The sequence below is a fragment of the Mus musculus genome, chromosome 3 (genome assembly GCF_000001635.26).
Source record: "Mus musculus strain C57BL/6J chromosome 3, GRCm38.p6 C57BL/6J".
Lineage (NCBI taxonomy): Eukaryota > Metazoa > Chordata > Mammalia > Rodentia > Muridae > Mus > Mus musculus.
In genome coordinates, this window is record NC_000069.6 from 16,813,794 (window position 1) to 16,833,179 (window position 19,386).

The 19,386-nt window shown below is 35.4% G+C and overlaps 1 long non-coding RNA gene and 1 pseudogene across 1 annotated transcript; one reads left to right on the forward strand and one right to left on the reverse strand.

Moving 5' to 3' along the window:
* The first annotated feature begins 3,300 nt into the window (after positions 1-3,300).
* Positions 3,301-18,973, forward strand: Gm30223 (predicted gene, 30223). The gene is made up of 4 exons (NR_153388.1): positions 3,301-3,351; positions 9,788-9,862; positions 13,622-13,686; positions 15,918-18,973. It is a non-coding gene; the product is annotated as a predicted gene, 30223 (long non-coding RNA).
* Positions 9,424-9,515, reverse strand: Gm26485 (annotated as a pseudogene).
* Positions 18,974-19,386: the final 413 nt, after the last annotated feature.

Genomic DNA, 19,386 nt, shown 5'->3' on the forward strand with positions numbered 1-19,386 from the left:
ATTTTTGAGGTAGATTAATTCCAATTGTTCATTTTAAATAAGGGGGTTTCTAAGGTTAGAATTTTGGAAAAAATTCAATATGGGCTCTTATCTCATTTTATCTATTATTATAAAATTTATCACATTGTCTCATTTTCTGAAATTTGGCCTGTTGAAAGCTAACAGCATTCTACATCTTGCTGCTAGTTTTGACTATTTTCTTAAGCAATTTTATAGAACATTTTGCTGTAAGACATAGGTCTAAGGCAACTCTTCCTGCTTTAATATTGACTTTAGAAGATGCTGGCATATTTGTAAGTAATTTTATTTTTCCATTAGAGTGAGTATTTTCAGAATCCCGTGGAAATAGTGCCAGTCATAGAGCTTACCTGGACCTTATGGTCCTTAGACATGTAGAAATTAATATCAATGCTCTGATAATGGGGCCAGTTGTGTTGTTTTTCCAAAACACTTTAATGAGTATACTAGCACCATATACCTGGCAATGACCTACTAAAATTACAAGTGACTCATTTTAGTTCTTGATAATCAAAATCTGCAGGTGAAAGAAGAAAATTGTTCTTACTATGCAATACCTTATTACATAGAATCTACTTCATATGTGACCCGTTCTTTCATGATTTCCTTAATCCTTTCATGAGGGGACATTAAGGTACTATGATACAAAGGACAGAAAAGCTATCCCTATTGAATTCTTAGGATAAAGTAATCCAAGGATGCTTAATTCACATGATACCCAGGATGGGAGTTCTATTCTAGAGGACTAACATACAAACAGATGCATCAGTTCAGATGTGAGACCTAAATCATTTGGTCAACTTGCAGCTGCAGTCACTAGTATGAGATGAGTAGTGGCCAGGGACATGCCATTTTCAAAACCAATTAAGCTAAGGTAGGTCCATCTTACCTGTGAGATTTTGTGTTCTGAACTCAGGGATTTGAGGACATGTGGCAAAAAACAAGTCAAATATCTGCACTATAAGAGTGAATTCCCTTGGGCAACTCTTTGAAACACTAAGTTTATTTTAGACCACCTCAAGATGCCCAAAAAGAGTTTTTTGGTTTTTTTTTTTTTTTGGTTTTGGTTTTTTTGTTTGTTTGTTTGTTTGTTTGGTTTTCTTCAGTTAGTTATGACCTGAAAAATGAAAGAGTGAACAACACAGGAAACAGTGAGTGGTTAAATGCATTTGCAGAATATTTGCATACATGTTGTAATCACTTTAGTTTAACCTCATCTGATTTTTCCTTCTTGGCAAGAATTGCTGCATTCTCTATAGAGCCTGATTCCCTGTCTTACAGCTTCTGAATAATTTTTGAGGATTATATGAATGAATTATTGTTTTGACAAATTGGCCTTCCTTCCAAATTCCTTGTCTAACACTATGTATTCACTTTTGGATGATTGTTTGGTGTGTGAAAATACTGTTTGCTTTTGACCTTCACCTCAGTTTCATTGTCAGAAAGAGATTGGGTTGGCTTTGCCTACAGTTATCAATGCTAAATCTTTCTTTCTGTTATTCTCTAGGACTGCCTTTCCCCAATACTTTTTCAGAAAAATAAATGCCTAAAGCAAGAAAACATAGAGTTTCTCCAGATTCTCAAGGAAGTGAAAAAATATTAAAAGGTGAAGTGTATAAACAATAAATGTAGATAATAAAAAGAAGAGAAAAGAAGGTGAATGTGAAGGTGAGCGGTTCTCCCTTAAATGAGCATTTCCTTTCCACTTTGAATTACCAGAAGTTACTGTTTCATGGCTGCTTGTTTTGTTCCTCTGGTCTAAGTTTTTTTCATTCCCTAAAAATACAGTAATATATATTCTGGAAGTGTTCATCTGCACTTCTACACACTAGATGTACTGAAATAAGTATGAATGCAAAGCTGGTTTGGCTTAGGGGTAAGAAGATCAGCATTTTCTTTCATGTAAAGAAGGTTTCCAAGACCCACTTTCTAATATCTTCTTATATAATGTGGAATAATTGAGTCTTTTTAAAAATAGACCTAATGCCCTTTGCCTGGAGCTATAAAAGACCACGCCCACCTTAAGTAAATTAGTTTGACTTTTTATCTCTATTTTGCAAGATGCCAAAGTGGTGTGCACACACATTTTCCCCCATCTTTTCCCCATGGTAGATGAGCTACTAATATTTACTAAAAGGTATGACTTGGATGTACATTTTACATGATTGAAAATTGTATCAGTAAGTGTTCATATTTGACAGTCTACCACATGCACTGACAAAAAGGATGCTCTCAAGAAGAAAATGCATTAAATCTCTAGTAAATCAAGGTGAATTAAGATGCCACGGAGCACTTATTATTTTCATGCACAGCAACAATGACTTTTCAAAGATGAGATTCAGTGCATGGTGTTTACAAATGTGAGGTGGGTTAGGTTGGTGGAGACAGTTATCCAAGAGGATGAGGCTGATGTTTAAACTGGACAGACATATGGATAGGGGGAAGTGATAGGAAACCTGCTACTGTTAAAAAACCAGTAGGAGACAGGATGCATAGAAGAAACCTGCAGGAGACCGGGGTGATGTTTGCAGCATATGGGAAGACACAGTCATCCAAGAAAGGTGGCACCTTCGTATGCCAGCAGACTTTCTGCTCAACTTGATATTAAAAATGTGCTAAAAGAACCTATTTTTTTTTTAGAATAACCCTCAAAAGTTGAGAAATCTCTTTGGGTTACGTCTTTTATAAATGAAGGAAAATATTGTGGTTGCACATAAATATATAAATATTTTAACACTTTAAAAGCTAGTAGGACCCATTTAAATGATTACTTGTCAAATGAGTATATTTCACATCTCTGGATCTCTCTTACAAGCTAAATGCATGGAAGCCTGTATTAATTCTCTTCTGTCTAAACAGTACCCTAGTGTTTTACTGACTGAAGAATGTAGAGGAATAAAATTGCCAGTTTATCATCATTCCTTCAATTAATGCACAGATTAGAATCACTAGGACAAATGTAACATGTGCTTATTTAATTTATTATTTTGGCACAAAGTGTTTTCTGCAGTTTTGTGAAGGTGAACATAACCTGGTATTCTATTCCTTCTTGTTATATAAATTGTTAGCATAAAAATTAAAAAACAAAACAAAACAAAATCCCAATAGCATTCCAAGCATGCTCTTTGCTGAAATAAAGGCAATACAATGCAATCTGAAGTCCTTCCAACAGAGGGCTGTATGTGCTTGATTTAGACGAAGAAGGGGCATTAAAAAAAAAAAAAAGATTTGGATTTAGGTTGCTATAGTAAATTCTGTATTACACTTAAAAATAGAACTGATAAAAATGGAGTCAGTGGAGTTGAACGGGGAAGAAGCATCCTAAGATGAAATGTAAGATCCATTCTTACAAGACAGAATTTTATGTCTTAGAATTGATGTTCTTTTTAAAAGACAAAATGTATTTTAGCATCTATAAATAAGAAAGTAGGCAAATTGGAGATAATCTGTGCTTTAAAGTACTATTAATATTACCCCAATTGGATATATTTTTTAAAAAGAGAGGGAGCGATTGTATGTATTCTCTTGCAGAGGCTTTCTATCTCTGCCATTGGAGAATAGCTGATTGTTGTTATAAACAAATGTATTATGTATATAAAATGAAGCTAAATATTTAATATGCAGAATATATGTTTGTATGCATGCACAATGCAAAACCGTTTCTAAGATATTTTACAAAGAGAAATGATAGTGTTTTAAAAGGTGGGGCACAGAAGCACTAGAATAAGCTAAAATGAATTGTATACTTCTTTGTGCTAGGCCAGGTTTGTAATTCTATTTCAGATTGCAGAGGCTTACAATATATCTATTGTAGTAAAACAAGAAATAAACAAAACCCATAAATTATCTCTAGAATCTAGCGAGATCTTTGTCTTTCAATTTTAAGAAATGCTTTATTTTATTGGATTTCTTTTGTGGGCTTTGAAATGTTTATGACCTTCTGTAAGCAGAAAGCTCTTTCAAATTTTAACCCTCTTCTTACATGTAGTTAAAAATTCTTGTTTCATTTAATGCAGAGCTAATTTAGTGACATTACTAGTATTCTACTGAAATAAATCATTTTGCTATTTGACAATATTTCCTAAGTTATATTTCCCTAAAATTCTAAACTAATCCCTTTAAAATAAATTCTAGATACTATTTTGAACAAAGGCCTCATTATAAATGCTTCTATTTCTGCAAATGCATTTCTTTATGAGTCTTTTTTAATGCAATGGAGATTGACAAAGTACAGTTATGGTAAAGCACTAGTAGCTAGAATATAATAATACATAATAATCCTATATTTATATCTTTTGTGTTTATAATTCCTGTTAAAAACACAAATACTTATTACTTATATAATAATTTTGATCTTTTACATTTTTCACTATATAATTATACATAAATTTGCTAATAAATACTAATAAGTGATATGTGTTTATTAAAGCACAAGTCCCTACTATAATCTGTTATGAAGCAAATAAAATTGTGTTTGGTTACCTACAGTACTGCTTTCATTCCTGTTGTTTTATTAATTGGTTCTTTGATAAAGCAGAAATATTGCATTGTATAAATTGTTGCAGCCTGGATATTCTCATGAAATCTGAACAACCATTTCTTCATTTCCATTTGCCTTTTGCCTTTTGCAGTAACTGAGGAGGGGAGATGTCTGTTACTACCCAAAGAATATCCAACAGAAAATATGTGCATGAATAAGAAATATTTTTAAAATATTTTTGAGGTACTTTTATTAAAATGAAATATTTTTTGAGGGGAACACAGATTTTGAATTTCTTAATTAAGGTTCAATAGCTGCAAACATCTTCAGCTTCAAGAGACTGCTATTTTTCTGTTGTTAATTTTCACATGTATTTGTGAAATCTCTAAGTGAAAAGTCTTCCAGAACACTCTCCTCTTTTTATGTTGTATTACTTTACTTGGCTTATATTTTACGCACTAATATTAAGATTAAAGACAAAGCACTGTACCTTTAAGTCATAACCCAAGAGTACAAAGAGAAAGACACTCATGGTGCTGATCTACCCAGCATCTTCCTAAAACAATTGCCCCCATTTTATTTGTCATAGAATCCAGGCAATAACTAATGTTTTGCTTATTATTTTTACTCAGAAAAGATTGCATTCATAACCATATAAAATGCTGAATAAGAATAATGTGGTTTTGTCCTGAACTCAATTTTGATTAAAGGTGAGAACAACTAAGTTGCAAGTATACTCATATATAATTCCAGCTACATGTATTTACAGGTAACTATTTTAAAAGCTATTTAAAATATTTTAAATGATATTCGGTATCATATTTATACCAAGATATAAATCAGAATTATTTGCATCTGTAAATATTCCTTTTATGGCTAAACAAAAAGCAAAACACTTATATTTTTCGAAAAGGGCACACAATGCTAATGGTTTGCTCTGCGCACCTGCCAGCTTGGTTTGCAGTTTAAGCCACCCTGGAAATTCTCATTTCTTTGTGCAATATTTTATTCTGTGCTTTTCTTCAGGGCAGATTGGTTCTGCCTGCACTTTATTTCTGAACCCATGTTCATTCAAAATGGACTGCCAGACATAAATGCTCTATCTAGTGTTGCCACTGCTGCTGCAGGGGCTGCTGACTAACAGCACCCCTCCCCCAACCAGCTCCTGACCCATTCTCCTGCCCTATCCTTTGTTGACAATGGTAGTCCATTGTCAACAAAGAGTGTACAATTGTGGAATACTCAGCAGCAATTTTGGTAATGTTTTGCTTTGAATATTTTGAAAGTATTTTTGAAGTCTATAAATAGATGTGCCCCAAGCTTTTCCTTTTTCTTGATTTTAATATTTGGAGATGAGCTCTCATCCCACAGGGCAGCCTCGGGGACTGCAGTGGCTGGAATGCTTTCAGAGAACAAATGTGGCTCTGTGGCTCTCTTTTCATAATAATATCAACATCATATAGATTTAATAACAGGGTGATAGAGGACATTTTGATGATGGGGCAAATTCTCTGATCTGCCAAGGAAAGCATCTGATTCTCTCATGTACCAATTAATTATTGAAGCAACTGGAAATAATAGGCTACTCTGCTTGCTTCTTTCCTGCAAAGGAATGGAGTTGGTGTGGTGGTGGTGGTTTGTGTGTGTGTGTGTGTGTGTGTGTGTGTGTGTGTGTGTGTTTGCACAAGCATACATGTGAGCACTTGTCTGTGTTCAATAAGGAATCTTGGGCAGAAATTTCTTCACTGTGTTCTTAAAGATTATAGGGACGTTATCTGTACACGTCTGGTATGACAATAGTATTTCTAAGGAATAGGAATGCAATCTTTCTTTTTCTTTTTCCTTTTTTGAATTATTTTTTCATCCACACCCTTGATGGACCTCATTGTGAATTATTGTGTTTTATTTTAATGTCTACTTCTCATTTACTAGCACCTTTTTTGTTTTGTTTTGTTTTACAGCCCACTCTCTAAGGCAGGCACTAGATCAGTTGAGAAGAAAATCTTGTTTTGCTTTATGCCTCAATATGCATCATCCTCCTGCATACATAGATTGCCTTGGTATAATCTGGTTACTTTACAAAACTATTCCATGATATTCAGACTTGAGTCATCTTTCGCCCTAGAGTCTGTGGTTCTATAAACTTTTTAGATAGAGGGAGGTTGGATTCTTGGATTATTGTAAATTTGTTGCTTTCTATTGTGACAATAGTGTTTATATGCTTGACACCCTCATAATAATATTAAGCTCAATTTTTTAGTGTGATGTACTTTATACATTTGTATAAATGTCACAGCCTGTAATCACTTTCTTTGTCATCGACGATTAATCTAAAAAAATCGAATAATTCACTGCCCCTTGCCATTTACATATCGTCTGCTGCCATCTGCTCTTCTCAGCAGCAGTAAATGATGGGTAATTAACTCAGTGCCTTTGTCTTTCCCTTGCTGAATGTCTGACACATATAGATTTTCCTCTCTGTGCGGATGTGTGTGTATATGTGCATGTAAGAGGAAGAGGGAAGTGGTAAAGAATAAAGTGCAAGGGAGAATGAATGATACTTCACGGATGCATGCCAGCATGATATCATTGAAGGAGAGAAAGGCAAAGCAAGGTTCAGAGGAGTGGCCAAACTTCATGACCTCACATTTTAACCAAACCAAGATGAAGAAACACTACTGGAACTATGACTTTCTTGCACAATTGAGAGATTTTTCTAAAACCTTGAAAGCCAAGGTAATAATGGAAAGCCAAGGAAAGACTACAAAATCCTTTTGTTAATCAAGATGCGAAAAAAGATCATGCAAATGTGATGAAGTATACAATAACCACCACTAGCTTAAATACTCTACTTGACTTCTACACTGGGGGTAAATCTGTGTTGGAGAAATGATGCATAAGATAAATCTCAGATGGACTTGATGCTTGACCTATCTCTAAAAGCACAAAGTGTCAAGGAAAACCTAGAAGGACTCAGGAGACTCAAATTGTGTTGAAAAGCTGCTTTGAAAAGAAAATGAGATTTCTTCCCTGGATTTCTACAGATTTCCACTAAATAGATTAATTATTTCTTTCAGACGTCTCCCTTCACACAGGAGATATAATATTATTGGGACAATTCTTACTTGAAACACCTATCTTTCATTTTGCAATAATTTTCTGAATTGTGGCTGAGTTTGATAACACTAAAATTTGAAAATACTAAAAACTAGAAAGGGAAAATTAAGGGAAACTTATAATTTAGCTTTGTTTTAATCCAAAGTAAAGTTAGAATATACCCTGAGTTCCAGAGTATGACCAGAATCTCTTCTACATAAAATTCTTAAGGCTTCTTCTGACTAATGTTGATATACATGTACTATCTCTAACTTAAGCAAACTAAAGTTTGCTCATTTCATTTTTTCCATTCACACACACACACACACACATACACACAAAGAAAATATATTTCATTCACTCAGTAAATCTAAGAAATAATCTATAATGATGTAAATCATGACCTAATACCTAACCATTCACACTGGCAAGGTCTTTAGTAGTTTTGCCATTTGGTGTGCTCACAATCCCCAAATTGCTAGCAGATATAGACCTATCAGTACAGAATACAGGCAAATTCCAGGAACTTAACTTCCATATGCACACAATATTTTCCCATGCAGTCCAACCCCAGTATCTCAAATTTCCTATCTTCTGAGTGGTTATAAGAGTGTACTTGCATTTTTCTGTCATGAAAGTAATGAACGAATACCTGAAAACATTGATAGTTCTGCTTAATTTCAGTCTTTTTAATAACTCTTGCTTCATTTGTTCTATCATCATATGAGTTCTCCAGGTTAAATTATGTGTCCATAATCATAAAACAACTGGGCTTCCACAGAAGGTCATTCAGTGGGTAGATTATATTGTTCTCCATTAGTTTGAAATGTCTTATGGAGATGAGTGAATACAGGTATTAAGTGATGAAGTGGCTAAACATGTATACAACTGACTAATTCGCTGAAAAATAAGGAAAGAATATTACAAATGTGAAAAAAAAAAGAGGAGAGTCTCCATCTCTCAGGGATTGTGGCAAGTGTGTAAAATATATGTACTTTATGCAGTTATTTCAATTTTATAAATTTGTATGACTTACAGGTACATTTGTCAGCATGTAATTGAGTATGAGAACTTGAAAGCTTTCATTGCAATCATTAATCCAGCATCATTGTTCTCTTAGGTTGGTGTGTGACCCAACAGGCTTACAGAACAATATCTCTGAATATAATTGGCATATGTCAGCAAAATAGAATTAGTAACAAGTATTTTTTTTGAAATGTTCTTTTGTTAATTAAAAAAAAGATGAAGGTTTCTTCTTGGATTAAATTATAGCTTGAATTTCTTTGTGGTTTGATTTTGGTAGCACTTAAAATGAATTAATTTAAATTTTGATTCAAGAAGAATGTATTAATTCCCTTTTCTGTGAAAACACTGTAAGAGTTTTCCTTTCTTCAAAATGATTTTATTTGAATTCCTGGTCTGAAAGGTACACTGCATGGGAAATATGGGGCAATGACTTATCTAGGCTATCATACGTGTACAGGTAGAATTAACCATTTACCACCTCCTCAAGGTTTGAATAGACAGAGTGACAGGTAGTTTCTCTGGGGTGATTTAATAGCTACGACAAATCCAAACTCTCCCACAGCTGATTCCCACAGGCACAGGACTGAAGTGAATGCCTGAAGTGTTTACTGCTGCACACTCACCATGTTCAGCCACATGGATGTTATGGTTAATGTTGGTAATTTGGGAAAATTGTGCTACACCCATCTTTCATTTAACACTATAGGACAAACAGTAGTGAATTCCCACTTTTAGAGAAGTCTGGAGGGAAAATTAATTCTGGAGTTTTATTTTTGTACACTTTTTATTTATTTTTTTTGTCTTGAAATTATTTTTTTTACTAGTTAAGTAAAAAAAGGGCCATGATAATCTTCTCTGTATAGTTCCAATTTTAGTATATGTGCTGCCAAAGCAAGCATGAAAATATTTTTCAAATATTCTTTACTTTGAAATTTTCATGTATTATATTTTGGTCATAGTCACACCCTCGCACAACTCCCCACAGATCTCCCTCCTTTTCATACACACCTAACTTTGTATTTCTAGAAACATTTTCCTATATGAAGTTCCCTCTTAAGAAATAATGTTAGCTTTTTTCAAGGTGACATAAAACTTCACAGCATAATGAACATGCACGTGGAGGACAGAGGATAACTTTGTGGTCACTGTTTCCTTCCTTTGAAACAGGGTATCTTGCTGATCTGGATCTCACCAATCAAACTAGACTGGCTGAGCAGTGAGTTCCAGGAATTTACCTGATAGGTATTATAATTTCTTGTATATTTGCTCGGGTTTAGGAAATCATATTCAGGTCGTCTTGGCTGGAACAGAAGCACTCTATTAACCCATCATTCCCTTTTCCCTTCATATCATCATCCCTTCATTTTCTCATCTTTTCAAACACTTCATACCTTCATTTCCCTTCACCTCATCCCTTCATCTCTTCGTCTCTTTGTCTCCTTATAACTTCATTCTCATCTTATCATCAAATTATTTCTGGATTATTATTCTGATGGAAAATTTAAAATGTTTGCAACTATTTTTTTGATGGGAAGAATATAGAAATATTTCTTTAGAAAATATGTGGAATTCTGTGACTTTTCAGTCATAGCGCTGTGTGAGTTATGAGAATGGAGGCTTACCTGACCTCAGTCTTGGCTGCATCAAGATGGATCTGGAGGAGTAAGAAAGGTTAAAAGCGTTTACAGGCCAAACCATGATGGACACAGATATAGTGCTGCATTTCACACTGAAGACACAATCACACCCTCATTTCCAAAATATTTTTCTTGCATTTTTCATGCTCAAGCTCTCCCTCTGCGTATGCTACTCCTGGATTTAGTTCCTGTCTTTTAAATAGAGTATCACTCCTATTTCTTATTTTTTTTTCTTTTCTCTCTCTCTCTCTCTCTCTCTCTCTCTCTCTCTCTCTCTCTTTTTAAAGACAGGGTTTCCCTGTGTAGTCCTGGCTGTCCTGGAATTCATTCTGTAGACCAGGCTGGCCTCAAACTCAGAAATCTGCCTGCCTCTGCATCCCAAGTGCTGGGATTAAAGGCATGTGCCACCTCTGCCTGGCTCTATTTCTCATTTCTAGGTTCCTACTTCCCTCTGCTTGCCTCACTTCCTGATATCCTGGAGGGTATTATTCTATTTACTTTTCTGTCAGGTAAACATAAGCCTTCCAGCATTAGCATTCTTTGTCTTTGAAAAGACAAAGACTGAAGTCATTGTCACCCTTTCACCATTTAGGGAGAAAGAGAGATCATTTTACCCACAAAGCATCTCTGTGTATAAAACAATTCTCAGGGATAGGGAATATGTATATCCTGAAAATTAATTTCAAGTTTCTGCAAAGCTATTGAGGAAGCTGTAAAGTTTATACAATGGAATACAACTGGCTTAATTCAATGGGCTAATTTTGGAGAAAAATCTGGGAACACATGAACATAATAACAGTTATTCAAAAGATGTTAAATGAAAGCCACCAACATATCCCATTTTCCTCCATGATAGTTTTCCAAAAGGAATATAGATGGTTTCCAAATCAAGTTATTGCTAACCACAAATAGTAGGTGACCACAAGTGTAATGTCATAGAATTTGCTAAGAGGAAGAAATGATATTGAAATCTAGGCCACAAGAAAGCTTTCTACATGCCAAATAATTTTCCACACTAGATACATCAAAAGGGCAACTATTTGACATTTTAGCACTTTCAGTTAAAAAAAAATTCTCCCTGTTCTTGAATATGTCATAAAAATTCTCCAAAGTAATAGTTTATATATGATCTTCAGTAAATAAACAGATTACAGAACAATGAAAGGGAATTAAAGCACAAGACTAGAAACATAGTAAAAGAACAGGGCAGGAATCTTGACTGGCCCCAGTTTTCTTATTTTTGATTTGCAAGAAATGTTCTAGGGAGGTGCAGATCATGAAGAAGCTTACCACCATGATTCTGAGGTCTTACTTCTCTTAACAATAACAATTTTTTGCTGTAGTACCTGGGTGTGTTTTCCAATTTTGTATTTGATTTGTCCATAAATATTTCTTACGCTTTAAACCAAATTCTGCCCCAAAAATAAGTTTAAAAATACTTGATGTAGATGTATCAACTACTTTCCTGTTTGCTGTGAAGCACAAAAGAAAATTGAAGGAATAAAGTTTAGGTATTGCATATATTTTGAGCACCGAAGGTCTCGCTGGGAAAGATAATGTGGCAGAGCTTAACTTCTTACTGTGTCTGTCTTCAGAAAGCTGAGACATAAATACTTGGCTATAGCTGGGCGTGGTGGTGCACGCCTTTAATCCCAGCACTTGGGAGGAAGAGGCAGGCAGATTTCTGAGTTCAAGGCCAGCCTGATCTACAGAGTGAGTTCCAGGACAGCCAGGGCTACACAGAGAAACCCTATCTCGAAAAAAACAAAAATCAATCAATCAATCAATCAATCAATAAATAAATACTTGCCAACAATCTCCTCCTCGTCTTCCTCCTCCTCCTCCTCCTTCTTCCTCTTCTTCTTTTCTCCTTTTCATTCAGTCAAGGACCCTGGACACTGAAATGGTACTGCCTACATTTGGAGTCTGTTTTAGCACATCAATTAATACAATCTAGATAAGACCTCAAAGACATGCCAAGGGATTTGTTTCCATGGTGGCTTCTAAAATCTTGTCAAGTTCATAGTCAGGCTAGCCATCACATAGATATGCTCAGATTATAAAGCACTGTGCACAGAGGAAGATGGGGGTTATAAATGCAAATCTGGTTTGAATCCCAGATCTTGTTCAGACATTCTTTGAAACAGAACTCACATCGAGATCTGCATTTAGAAAAAGAGTGTTGATAGATCTCTTAAGGATGGGCTGGAAGAAAAACCTGTAAGGGATTTCTGAAATAGAATGTATGTGAACCTTATCTAAGCAATGACGACAGAAATTGAAATAAGGTTATATGTGTAAGAAATACTAAGGAAGTAGACTGTATAAAATTAAGTACTGTTGAGGTAACAAGATAAGAAAAGAGTTTAGAACAGTCATGCACTTTACAATGAAGCTGATGGGGCTAGGAAATTCAGAGAGCTCTTGTGAGCCTAAGTTTGCACATACAGAGTCCTGTTGGCTGAATGGAGATAGATGGTAGTTACTAGGATATAAAAATGAGATTTATATAATAGAGGGCAAAATGAAAATGTTTTACATGTGAAAAAGGTGAAGTCATTAGACACCAGAGCAAAGATTTCAGATTTTTCCAAAGAAGGATGGTTTTACAAGCAAACTAAGTTTGAATACTTACAGGCATGTATTTTGTGCCATGAGTTAATTCCATTCTTCTGCATCTAAAATGCATTAATTGTATAATATCCTAGGGTATATTTTAAAATTAACTATTAAACTATGTGAGCCTAATATGTGTTTCACATAAGAAAACTTGGCTAAGAACGTATTTAAATCCTGATTGCAAATGTGTTTCTCGAGAAGAGTTTAGAGTATTGAAGGATATAAAATGTACCTGTTCCAAGACATCACTGGCAGTGTTAACATAGCCCAACATTTGAGTCTTGAGTGTTCCCATGTGTTTAAAGCTTTGTCTCTACTCCGTGACACTATTTACAGGTAGTAGAGCCTTTAGGCAATGGGGCTTTATGGAAGGTTTTAGGCCACTAGGGTATGCTCTCAAAGGAGATATGAGGATTCTTTTCCCTCTTCTTTCTTTTTGCTTACTGGTGACCATGAAATGTGCCATTTGTTTTTCCTATTACTTTAATATGATGTATTCTACTGCTACAATGTCAATGACAAGAGGGCCAACCAATCATGTACTGAAACCATATAAGAAAAACAGTCCTCTTTTTAAGTTGATTATTTCTGGTAGCCTGTCACAGTAGCAGAAAGCTAGCTAATGGGCAGCAAAGTGAGTTAGCTTCTAGTCTTATAGTTAGTGTTTGTTGTCCTGTATTTCACATTATCACATTCAATCTCTTATTTTTGTTTCTTTCCCTCACTGTCTTCTTTCTTTCTTCAGATGCCAGTCTTGTAGTTGTCTCAAAGTAATTCTGGGATGTTGTCTTCACCTTAGCAACTCCAATGGTAAAAGTGCTTCCTTTTCATCAGTTCTAATGAGAGTTCTTGGTATCATTCATGTTGGCTTGGTTTAGGTCATATGCCTTTCGGTAACAACCACTGCGGCCGTGGAAATGGACCGCAGGCCTGTGACTTGAGCTGCTTAACGAGTGGCATTAGTTATAGCAGAATAATATGAATTGGAAGTAGATGAAGATGACTACTTATCTATTTGTGGCAGTAATCATAGGAAAGAGGCCAAAATGTTAGGGGTAGGCTGGAAGCATAAGAAAACATTGAGTGGCCTTTCCTCCAAGTATAAAGGAAGTTTGCTTGATAAACCAAGAGGGTTTCACAGTTCACACAGCAGTATTTAAAAGCATGAAAATTCTCTATGAAAATGGCAAGAAGGCACTGCCATTTGTCTTCTTTCACTAAATATGATAGAGTTTAAAGACTTCAAATGTAATAAAGTTGCAACTCTAGCTAGAAAAAGTGTTTCCAGGTGGCCTTTCCCCCTTTATCTTTGGCTGCAAAACTTTGGAAACATGAATCACAAATGAAATAGTACATATAATTTTAATAACAGGGAACTGAGAAATGCATTGCTTTTGAAACATCAAATGAAAGTAACTTTCCTACTTCTGAAATCTCATTGTGGGCTAAGAGCATAGATTCTTGAGCAAAGGAAATGTGGTAATCGACTCACAGGAAAAAAATGTATTTAGAAATATGCTTCAAAATCTGTAAGTAAAGGAAATTAATAGAGTGCTAAAAACTTTAAGAGATCAAGTTTCTGTAAGTGTGAAAAAATATAGTTCAGACAAACATTTAAACAAAGCAAAGCAAAATGAAATTAAATGGAGAAAACAAAACATAGAGGTTATCCCTTTTATGAATATGACTTGAAAATTGAGGGAAACAACAATAGATGATCATTTTACTCTATTAAATTTTAAGTCCTATCCTCTTTTGTATAGGGGAATGCCAGGGCCAGGAAGCAGGAGTGGGTGGGTTGGTAAGCAGGGGGAAGGGGGAAAGGATAGGGGGTTTTCGAAGGGGAAACCAGGAAAGGGAATAACATTTGAAATTTAAATAAAGAAAATATCTAATAAAAAATAAAGTGAATGCTACAAAAAATTTCAAGTAAAAAATAACATCAGGATTATTTTATTCTCATCTAATCAAAAGCTCATTTCATCAATTTACTTGATGAAATCATTTAAGATTTAAATTTGCTAAGTGAAATGAAAACAAATGATTAAATAATAAATAGCAACTGGCATTATACTATTTGTCTTTATTGCCAACTTGACACAGCCTAGAATCACCTGTGAAGAGAGCCTCATCTGAAGAACTACCTCTAGTAGATAGGCCTGTGGATGTATCTGTGGGCACTTCTTGATTGCTAATTTATGTGGCAGGATCTAACTCATATTTGAGCAGTAACATCTTGATGAAGGTAGACCTGGGCTTCATGAGAAAGCTCACCGAGCAATAAACCAGTTAGTGAGCCAGTAAAGAGCACTGAGGGTTTTATAACAGCAACAGAAAAGCAAACTAGAATAGAAATTGGTACTTGGAGTGGAGTATTGCTGTGATCAATGTCACCATGTGTTTGGGGTAAGATTCTAGAAGCATTTAAAATTTAGAGATGAGAAATCCATCATTGGGACTCAAAGCATAATAAGACATTCTGTGGGAGCTTGGGGAATAAGGATGCTGAGAGATGCAGACAATGAAGGCCTGGCTTGGGAGGTTTCCAAGGGAAGCAAAGATTGCCAGGATGTTTGTGTGATATTTTGAATTAATAATATTAATAGTGCTAATATATTAAGAAGAGAGAACATAGAATGATTTTTACATTTTAATTTAATTAATTCAAAAATTGATAATCTGTAGTTACTGGTCAGCTGGGGCTGAAGGCTTGGCTATGATTAGCAAGAAACTACCCCACTGAAGAAAATCCTCCTGTGCTTCAAAGGTGTGATATCTACTCTTGGCTGTCAACTTGTCTACATCTAGAACCAACTAAAGCCTAAGGTGCTAGGTAGTCCCTGAGAAGATTTTTAAAGTCAAATTATAGGAAAAAAAAAGTCTCATCCTAACTCTGAGTTATCCCTTCGGGTGACAGTCCCCTAGCCCCAGAAAAGGACTTAGAGGAGAACTTTGCCTTTTGCCTCTTTACTTCACTCACATTTTAATGTTTGCCAATTCTGTTGCTGCTGCTGCTTTTTTTTTTTTTTTTTTTTTTTGAGAAACCCGACATAGACTGAAGATCAGCAGCTCTCCTGGAATCCCCTGAAGACTCCAGCTCCAGACTGAGATTGCTGAGACTACCAGGCTCCTGAACTGAGTAGCTACCGGATATCTTCGTAGTCTTTCCATTGTGAGACAGAAGATGTTGGACTCCCCAGAAACATTTTTAAGCTAGTGTAGCAAATCTCCTCTTTCACTAACCCATGTGTGTCCTGTGTGTTTGTGTATGTGTGTTCATTCTATCATTTCATTTCCTTTATAGAAGCCTGATTAATACAACAGGGACAAAGAAGCTGTTCAGCTGGGGCTGAACATCAGCTTTAATTAATAAGAAATCAGCAGTATTGAAACAAATGAAATTATGCTGCATTGGGACAATAACGTCAGTACACAGAAACTGTGGTCATTTGTGTTGCTTATAGCACATTTGGAGCAATGAACTTGTCTAAGCCTTTTAGAGCTAGATGATAACTGAGTTTCAAATGCTGAATACTGAGGTATAGGAGTTGCTGAATTTTGGGTTTTTTAAAATCTTACAGTCCCTATACCCCGTTTTTGTCCTTTTGGAATAGGAACTGTGTAACTTGTTTTCTTTATTTTAGAAGAGCCCACAAATGCGATACTTTGGCCTTGGACATTCTGTAGTTGTTTGAGGATTCCTTACAGACAAATAGTGTATTTCGATCAAGTCTGCTCTCCACTTAACCACTTTCAATTATTTTGTTATCCACACAAGTCTTCCTTTCCAATTTCAAGTTTTACTTTTTTTGTTTCTAAGTTTTATTTTTTTAATTTGAATCCCCAGAGTCCTTTTAGAGTTGCCAGTACAACCTGCATATTGGACCATCTTGGACTACCTCTTAGTAGCTGCATATGTAATGAAAAACTGATTCTTTGTCCTCAGCAGTCATAAGTTACTGACAGCTTCCCAGCTAGTTTAGGGACTTTGTGACTACCTTGCCCTTCCATGCTTAAATGATGTCTGGTTTTATGTGAGCATGTTTTGTGTATGCTGTCATGCTGCTGTTACTTCATACGTGCAACTGTGCTGTTAAATATGATTTTTTTTTGTAGCCATCTTACTACTCCTGGCTCTGGTAATCCTTTTTTTTTGTTTCCCTTTGAGCAATGATTCCTGAGCCTTGGAAAACAGGGTGTGGTACAAATTTCCATTTATGTCTGAACACTCCACAGCCATCTATCTCTGAATATTGACCAGTTGTCAGTATCCATGTTAATCTCCATCTACTACAAGAAGAAACTTACTTAATGAGAGTTGAGTGATGCACTAATTGCTCATTAAGACTTGACTTAATACTATATGTACTTGCCACACTAATAGTAGAAGCACTTGGGTCTATGATGTATCTTGTGAAAGGATTTGGCTACAATCTCCTGATCCTTTTGCCTCAACTCTGTAGTTCTCACATTGCAGTCATGTACCATCACACCTGACTTGTTTCCTTTCAAAGAAAGAAAGTAAGAACAAGTCTATACAATGTTTGGTTCCTGGTGCCCATAGGTTTCATCTTGTATTGTGGCCTCAAGTCTAATCAGAAAGTGGTTGTTCTTCCTGTAACATTTATAATACTATTGCATCAGTGGAGATACATAGCCTGTCTATTCATTGTTGAAATATGCAGGGTTCATTATTGGACAAAACTGATACTTACTTTTCTCCTTCTAGCCCTATGAAAGCTAGCAAGATTCTTAGGTAATATCTCCTTGTTCTATGATTGAAGTACGTGGTGTTTTCAGCAGTATGGTCTCGCTGTCACCTTCTGGAGCATAGCCAAAAGCACTGCTAATAGTCTGTAATGCTTGAAGGTTTATGTCATGACCCCAACCAACAATTACCCACCCTTCCAAAATAATAACCTATTGCTTGCACTGGGATTTTTATTTGATAGCCTGTGGCATCTAAGGGGGATGTTGCCCTCTATTATTTGGAAATGTTTAAACTGATTTTATATAGTGTATATTTTGGAAGCTTATAAAGCAGAAAGTTTCCATAAGAGTTTCCTCCTCTGTGGTTACCTCAATCCCTTGTATTATTTAATCGTTTTGGTTTCATTTTTCTCCAAGAAGCCTTTATTCTACCTGTATTCTATCTACCCTTCCTTAAAGCCATTCCCACCACTTCTCCATAGTTTTTTGACCTTTATGTATAGCTCAATTTAAAAATCATATCTAAAGTTTCAAGGTTAGCATTCACATATGAGAAATAATGTGATGTTTAGCTTTGTGTTTCTGGGTTACTTCTCTCAGAATGACTATTATCAGCTCCATCCATATACCTGGTAATTGCATACTTTAAACATAATTTATAGATGAATAATATTTCTTGATGTAAATATACTACATTTATTATTCATTCATCTGTCATTGGAAAATAACTAGGCTGTTCTCATTTTATGGCTGATGTGAGTGGAGCAATAATGAACAGTATCCTCATGTTCATATATAGATTCCATTGGGTATATACCCAAGAGTAGGATATCTAGATCATATGGATCTCTGTTTATAGCTTTTTGAGAAAACACTTTGTTGATTTTCATATGTACCTTTTGCACTCCCATTAACAGTTAATAAATGTTCTTCTTTCCCTATATCCACTCTAGAATTTTTTTGATATTTGATTCTTAAGTTTTAAAATAAGTTTAGTAGTTATTTTGGAATTTTGTACAATGCATTTTATCATACTCATTTCTATGTCCTTCCAGAGCTACCTTCTCTTCTGAGCCAATTTTCCCCCTTTTATTCCTTTTTTAAAGTACATCAAATACAATTGGTATTCTTAGATGTGCAGTATTCTAAACCCTTAAGAACAGATATCTTCTCTCCGTAAAGCCATCAACTGCCTGTAGTTCCTCAGATGGGAAAGGGCATAGTGTTTGCCTCCTGTTTCCATGTTGTGATTTTGTTTGACTTCAGCTTGCTCAGGTCTTTATTATTCTGTAGCCATTGTAACTAGGGTATGATGATACTTCAAAGTAGTTTTAATTTGCATTTTCCTGATGGCTAAGGATTTTGAACAATAAAAATATTGCTCAGCCATTTGAATTTCTTTTGAGAACGTGTGTGTGTGTGTGTGTGTGTGTGTGTGTTTGGAGGGGTAGACTAGGAGTTAAGCACCGAGGGCCAGCAGAATGAATGGAAATATACAACCTCAGGAAGTAGAAGGTGTGTGTGTGGGGGGGGGGGGGCTCTAGAATGTACCAGAGACCTGGGAGGTGAGAGAATATCAATACTCAAAAAGATGGACCTTAAATGAAGTGCCCAACAATGGAGAGACGGAATGTGTAGAATCCACCTTCAGTAGAAAGATAGGGTATTAAGAGGAGAGATGGGTTTGCCATCCCACAGTTAAAACCTCGGACTAATAATTGTTCTTTTGGAAAAGAACTGCAGGGACAAAAATGGAGAAGAGACTGAGGGAAAGGAGGTACATTGACCTGTCCAAACTGA